Genomic DNA, 7,449 nt, shown 5'->3' with positions numbered 1-7,449 from the left:
AGCCCTGGCTTTCCTGGAACTCACTCTGTAGACCAGGCTGGCCTCGAACTCAGAAATCTGCCTGCCTCTGCCTCCCAAGTGCTGGGATTAAATTTAAAAAAAAGAGAGAAAATTTACACATATATTAAGGGTAAGAGAAGCTGAACGCATGGAGGACAGGTGTGGAAGGAGGCAAGCAAAGTCCTGTCTGGAGTTACTGCTATGGAGGCGGGAGGAGCACATACTAGTTGGTGCTCACAGGTTTCTCTCTCCCTATGGGCTCAGAAGACCTGCCCAGTAATTAGTTGTGCCTGGTTACGGTAGACATACAGATGTCCCATTCACTGTATCCCTGATTTGGCTCTGTCCTGCCTTTACAGACTTTTATTTGGGGTTTTAAAATTTTCCACTTCGACTCTTGGTCAACAGATTCTCCAACTTCAACTCTCCTCAGATGAGGAGAGTGAGGAAGAAGAAACATACCTACCTGAGCTTTGCAAATATTCATAGGGAACCCACACACGGGCTTAGTATAGTCTAAGGCATAGAGCTAAACCTTTTGTCAATACGAGGCCCCGCTCCAACTGCGCGCTGCTTGGCTCGCGATCAAAATGGCTTCATCGTGTTAGAAGTCTCCAAGGCTTACAGAGTCAAACTTGGACATTTACTGTACACATTCGCAGGACTTATTCCACTGGCTCGTAATAAATCTTTATAACCACATATGGCGGGATTATAAATATCAGCTGGGAAGAGCAATAAAAGCATAGCATAGAGAAAGGTGTCGGCCTCGGTGGAAGCGATTTCAACTTTATTAATTTACTTCTTTGATCAAACTGTGCTATTTCAGATGGCGGGGTGAGGTTAATTCATGAGACATAAGGTGGGGAGACTCATAAAACACTAAAGTTACTACAAGGAAAATAACTCAGTGGTTAGTCACTCCGCTCGTGCGGAGGCACCCGCTTCACATGAAACAATGACGTGAAGAACAACAGCAAAGCCATCAGGAATGGCTTCTTCAGACCAGACAGGTGGAGGTGGCAGTGCTGGGATTCTTTCCATCCACTGTAGCTTTAACCCTTTCCCTTAAATGAGATTCTAAGATGGGTCTTCATTTACTTAGAAATGTAAGACACACAATAAAGAAAGCAGGATAGGTGTGCCTCCGAATTTCTTCATACACCCCAAGCACTACCACCGGGACCAGGCCACCTGTCTATTTTTTTGATCTATGGGTTTCCAGATGATGCTATCTGTCTGTGAGTAGGGCACAGGAGACCCGTTCAGGCATCTGTGTGGGGGATTTGTCTCTTCCATCTCGGCTTCTGCTCTACATTGGCTTATTGGCAGTTCGCAGTGGGAATGGAGACCTCTCAGCCTCCCAGACATGCACATGCAAGTTTACACACACACACACACACACACACACACACACCCCAAACCAAAGGGCACATTTTATTTTAAAATTCTTATTTGTAAACGGTGTCAGTGCTAAATTATATGTTCAACCTGCCTTTTCTTTCAGAATGAAAGACACAGATGTTATTTTGTAAGGACCTCTGTAAACAACAGTCACCTTTCAACAGCATTTTAAAACATTTTTAATTTTCAAGAGCATTTCTGAGAGAGCAGGGGAAAAGAAAAGCCTCTAGATTTCAGCTGAAACATTCATGATTCAAAATCTCCAATCCACTTACCTTTTCTCAAATTCTTCACTAGAAGTCTGCCACCCAGGCAAGCACAACTCAGGTGAGACTGCGTTTTCAAGCTTCTTAGATGTTGCTAGCCTTTCAGCCTTCACACTCAGGAGCCCAAGGAGGCTGCTTCCCTAGGGTGAATTTGCAGCAGAGTGCAAAGTGGGACTCAGGGTCTGGGGGAAGCAGGACTAAAAGATGGCTTTCGAAGCCATAGCTTTGATATTGCTTGGTTTCAAAATTACATTAATGTACATTGCAGACTTGTCAAGTAGATGAAAAAAAAATTGCAAGTATTTTCTTCACGGTATGAAGAAGTTTTCAAAAACTTATATAGATTAGGACCATAAAATACGTTAAGTATCATACATATGTATACATCACGTACCTGTGTGTGTGTGTGTGTGTGTGTGTGTGTGTGTGTGTGTAGTGTTTTAGGAGAAACTTTCAATTCAGCACTGTTGGGTATGTGATTGTGTGCTTCCTGTTTCTTACACAGAGAAGCAAGGCTCAGCACTGCCATGGAAGTGGCATAGGAATGGTTTTGACCATGCTATCTTCTGAAAAGAATTACTGAAAATTAAACCAGCTATCCAAACAGTCCTCTTTGCAGAGTGTCATGTTGTGGTGGTTCTGTTGTGACTGACACAAACACATCCAAAGCTATGGCACCGGGCATGCAGCTCAGTGGTACAGAATTTCCCCACTGCATTCAAAGCCCTAGATTCAGGGCCCAGAACAGCACGAAAGGAAGAGAAATACAGACAAGAAAGAAAATAGAGAGGAAAACTCAGTAGCACAAATATGCATTTAAAGGCATTATGTGCCCTAAACTGAGTCTTATGCTATTTTTAGATTAAATTATCATTATTAGACATTCATTAAGGCAAAATTATTATGAGCCTCCCGCCCTGCCTTTGGAGCACTGAAGTTATGAATGAGCATTATGGTTCATAGGTCGATTCAGAAACCCATTTGATCAGCCAACTTTCCCATATAAAATTTGTGAAAAGTGCAGAAGGTATAAAATGTAAATGGTGTTGCCCGACAGACAGCTGATGCGAGAGTACAAATGCCTCTTAGACTGCTTTTGCAACCAATTAATTCCTCTGGATGAAGAAAATACATCATGCACTGATGTGCTATTAGTCTTAGTCTACCAAAGAAAAATTTTTGTTGCCATTTTTCTAGATTCTAATAGTGGTATGTAGAGACTTGGTAAAAGCATCAAAAACTATAACAGAAAATGGCTTTCAATTTGGTGAACTTACATCATTTATATTCCCACTAAGATTCTACCTATTCTGTTTCTTCTAGGTTCCATATATCTGAGCTATAGACAGACATAATAGTTCATCTCACTTTGAACTATCAATACTTAAGAAGCCTAAGACCCAGTATGACATTTAATATTGAAACAAAATTGGACCATTCCCTGATGTTCCCAGACACAACACAGTCAACTGTTAGAAACAGTTAGACAAATGTCCTTTGCTATATATGGTAGATTGGTTCCAAAATCCCACTCCTCCCTTAAGATACCAAAGCTCTGAAGCTGTACAAGACTATGGTATGAAGTAGCATATTCTTATACACATACATTCCCCTCCATACTTTGCATCATCTCTAGATTATTTATAATCTGCTATACAGTGGTAATGTACATACCTTTAATATTACATTATTTTGACAAAAATTAGAATAATCATCTCTTCACCTGTTCAATAAAGATAATCCCCCCAGTTAAAAAAATTGTGAAAATTGAATGTATCATGGAACACCGAGAATCATTTAATCTTTAACTGCTATCATATATTTTGCTTTTTTGTTTTGTTTATAGTTATGTATGTGTGTCTCTATGTGAGTTCACACATCTAGTACAGATAGCCTTGAAGGCCAGAAGCATTCCCCTGAATTTGGAGTTGTAGGTAATTGTGAACTACCAGACAAGGGTGCTAGGAAGTGAACTTGGGTTTTCTTCCGAGTGACCTAACTACAGTTTTAATTCATGAATTTTCTTAGCTGTTAAATACTTTTTATTTACAGTTCCAACACAATTCAGTTCCACCACCTTCTTTCCTGCAGGATTTAATGAAGCACACCCTATAGTCAAGTCTGCAAGGGCATCAGGAGGTAGGGTGAAGCTCAGGAGGACAAAAGACCATGTTCAAATAGCCAGAGCCAAACAGAGATTGAGCTGTTGTCCTTAGTACCCATGTTTCTACAATACTTTGTGACCAAAGAGTATTCTATCCAGACTTAGAATTTTCCTGGATGATTTTAGAAAGGGTCTAAGAGCTGGAACAATACAACACTGGGTGACTTTCTCATTTGGGGGGATAAGACACAATTAAACAGAAGCTGCCTGGGGCATTAGTGTAGGTGGGACTCTTGCCTGGTATGAGACAGGTTCAATGCCACCCCCAACCCCAATCCCAGTAGCACAAATGAACAAGTGAATGGTAAATAAATAATACAAAATAAAAGAAACAAGATGTTTTGCTAGCAAAGTTCTCCATGCATCTTAGAACCAGTATCCATCTGCTTTTGGGGAATCCCCATTGGCATCAGGTCAGTTCAGAGAGAACATTCTAGAATTTGAAATAAAGGCATTTCTTTCAAAACCGTGCTAAAGGGAAATATTTGCTTTCCTTTGAGCTTCCCATCTCTCCTTCACATTAAGAACTTTGGAAAACGTTTTCTCTAAATCAACATCTTAGTTTAATGTCTCTGCTTAGACAAGAATGTATTGTCGAGCAAAGTAACTTTGGGGAACAGTGGCAAAGTCCTGGAGCTCCTGGAGAAAGACAGGGGATCAAGAAGGAGCCCAACACCAGCTCGGGTGTTTCTTATAACCCCCAATCAGCTTTATGCATATAGGTTTTTTTTCCCTCTACAAAAATACAATTTGAATATATGGTACTACGTAAAGAAATACTTGCCCGCTGACTGATTTAGAGCAGAAGTTTGAACATGTTTTCAAGCCTAGCTCTAAATTAATCATAGGTTGGGAAGAGGGAGAGAATTCTGAATTCAGAAATTGCAACAGCCGGTTTTACAGTTAGTTAGAGACCAGGCTTTTGCCCTAGTGTCAGTTAAATTTTTTTCTGTGGATCAAGGAATGTTTATATTAAGTTTGAGTCCCCTCTGAATAACTCTGCTCTCTGCGCAGAAGCCAGCCCAGTTGGAGGGAGACCCCCGAAGGTACACAACACGTGCTAAAACTAAGCAGTCCTTTCCAGCCCAAAGTTTGCTGGACCAGGTTCAGTCTCATACATACTTTCCATGGAGGGAGTGGAAGGCAAAGACACGGTATCTTAGAAAGACAGAAAGAAGGGAAAGGAAGAGGTAGCTTTGTTCTAAGACAGACGAGGAGCCTACCACGGAGGGATCCCCATGGTAAACAGCAACATTCATCTGGAGATTCAGAATTGAATCCTCAGAACCTATACCTGCAGACAGGTAGGTCCCAAACAGGCACTTAATAAAATAGGCACTGGACTGAAACAACTTGACAATGGCAATTGAACATTTTTTAGTTCAAATTTACATTTGAACATATACTTGAAAACATAAACCCTGTAGTTTCAGGGTCTCATCTGAGCCACACATATGTGTAGTATGTCTAGCCTATCTATCCCCTCAATTATTGATTGCTTTGTGGTAAAAACAGAATAATTTCTTTTAGCTTTTGAGTATATACAGATATCCATAGCCACCCTGCTATGCCAGGGCCAGGTTTATAGTCGTGTAGGCTTATGAATTCATGGACCCATTCACTTAAGAATAAAACCTTGGCCACGACACACTTCTTAAAAATATACAGCTTATAGCAGAATATGGAAATAAGACACATAGTCTTTGTTCCCAAAGGGACCTTCTAGAAGATGAGAGTGGATGGATGAAAAAGAGAATGACCAACTACTGTGGCCACACAGGGAACCCAGAACAGCCTTGGTTTCCTGTTGAAGGCAGCGAGAGGTGAGCCCTGGGGACTCCCACAGGAAGATGGACAGGAGTATTGCGCACTTGCTGGAATGAGGAGAGCGTCTCCACATGGTCAGACACAAGCTTCTGATTTAAGCTTCAAGGTCACCTTAGAGGTTAACAGAACCCTGCAACTCAAACTGGGCCTCTGCCCACTGCTGCTCTCTATAAAGGTTCAGATGACCATGTTAGTGATGGCAAGATCTTGAGTATAGCCTGGACATCGGGATATTTGAAAGCTATCTTTGAGACCGCACTTTATGTTGTTTTTTGTTGTTGTTACTTTTTTTTTTTTTGTTGTTGTTGTTGTTTTTTTACAAGTGCCCAAATCAATGATTATTCACCTCTGTCCACTGATTTTTCTTTCATTTTCTATGGGAGAAAAAAAAAAGATAGATTTCTACTTTCTATGCTTTTTATAGGTGTACTGAAAGGATTTACCAAGGTTTAAAGTACTTTAAATGTTTTCTACATTGAAAAGGGCATTCTGCTCAAATAATTTACTGCATTATCTTTTATCTTCCCAGACTGGAACTCTGGCCTCTCCTTTCCAGTGGCCTGACTTATAAACAGTATTTCTAACCATTCTTCAGATCACTTATAAAAAAGAATATGCAGATGTGGGCAAGTGGGTGTCAAAATATAAATCTTCAGCTTTGAGTTGGCACCCAGCTCACAGTAGAAAACAAAACATTTGCTTTGTCAGCTAATGAGCAGCCCCAAATGAGAAGTCCCTGCCTCTTGGTACTCACCAAGTGAGAGTGAGCATACACAGATGTTGGGAACTTCAGCCAGACTTGTGATTTAGCTGAACCAGGCCTGGCTACCAGCCACAGTGGTATATCAGTGAGCTCTAGAAAGACAGGCTGCCAATCCCACCACTGTGAAGACAGAAAAGAACTGATTTGTTCAGTGAAAGGTTACGTTTGGAAACATTTTTGCCCTGCATTGGTTGACATGGCTTGGTCCAGCAGGACAGGGAGGAAACCTACCTTATGGTTCACAGGTGCTGTCTGCCCTAGGAGGGCTCCACGAGGAAGATATGACTATGACGTGTGCTCTGCAGGCTGGAAGCTCCTGTGTCTGGTGCTGAAAGATCCTGTCCTGAGACCTGTCAACTCCACATCTACTTGCCTTACAGGATTCGGGGCACAGGTCCATGACCACCTACTGATTTTGAGGTTTTTTAGCCACACAGCTGGATAAAAAAAGGCATGTAAGGCATGAGTTAGCAGGGTGTGAAAAGAAACGTCCATAAAAAGAGCTCAGGGTGTAAGGGCAGAAGAAAAATATGGCCCGCAAAGAAAAAAAAAAAAAAAAAAAGTGGGGGAAGGATTTTTAATATGCTGAGAGACGAGTGCTAGGGAACCAGAGGGGACAATCTTCGTTGCAATTTGCTCTTCTGACAGTCTTCAGCCGAGATGGAGAAACTCTAACAGGAAGTGCAGAAAGATGATACTTTCTTTTTTCTTTTTTCTTTTCAGATGATGTTTTCAAATGCAAACATCAACATTAGAAATTTCAGAAGAGCGTTTCAACATCCCTTCTTACTGCCCAACCCAAGTACCAGGAACAAACTTCACCTGCCTCTAGCACCACCGGAAGAGGGAATTGCCAAATGGTGCGGCAGTCCCGGGAAGCGCTGCTTCTCTTAGCTTTACCTTCTTGCTTTCCTTATCATGTCTGTGAAGAAGCAAATGGCGTACCAGCTTTCCTTTGGTGAGCCCTGGGATGATACAGAGGGAGATTTTGATTTTAATAGGAACGTCAAAATAAATGTACATTT

General features: G+C 41.3%; 1 long non-coding RNA gene across 1 annotated transcript; it reads right to left on the bottom strand.

Annotated features, from left to right (window-relative positions):
* Window positions 1–808: 808 nt before the first annotated feature.
* LOC110317623 lies at window positions 809–6,835 on the bottom strand. The gene is made up of 3 exons (XR_002380338.1): window positions 6,656–6,835; window positions 6,416–6,544; window positions 809–1,810 (listed from the first exon to the last, which is right to left on the bottom strand). It is a non-coding gene; the product is annotated as an uncharacterized LOC110317623 (long non-coding RNA).
* Window positions 6,836–7,449: the final 614 nt, after the last annotated feature.

Source organism: Mus pahari, chromosome 3 (assembly GCF_900095145.1).
Source record: "Mus pahari chromosome 3, PAHARI_EIJ_v1.1, whole genome shotgun sequence".
Lineage (NCBI taxonomy): Eukaryota > Metazoa > Chordata > Mammalia > Rodentia > Muridae > Mus > Mus pahari.
This window is presented reverse-complemented; position numbering and strand designations above follow the sequence as displayed.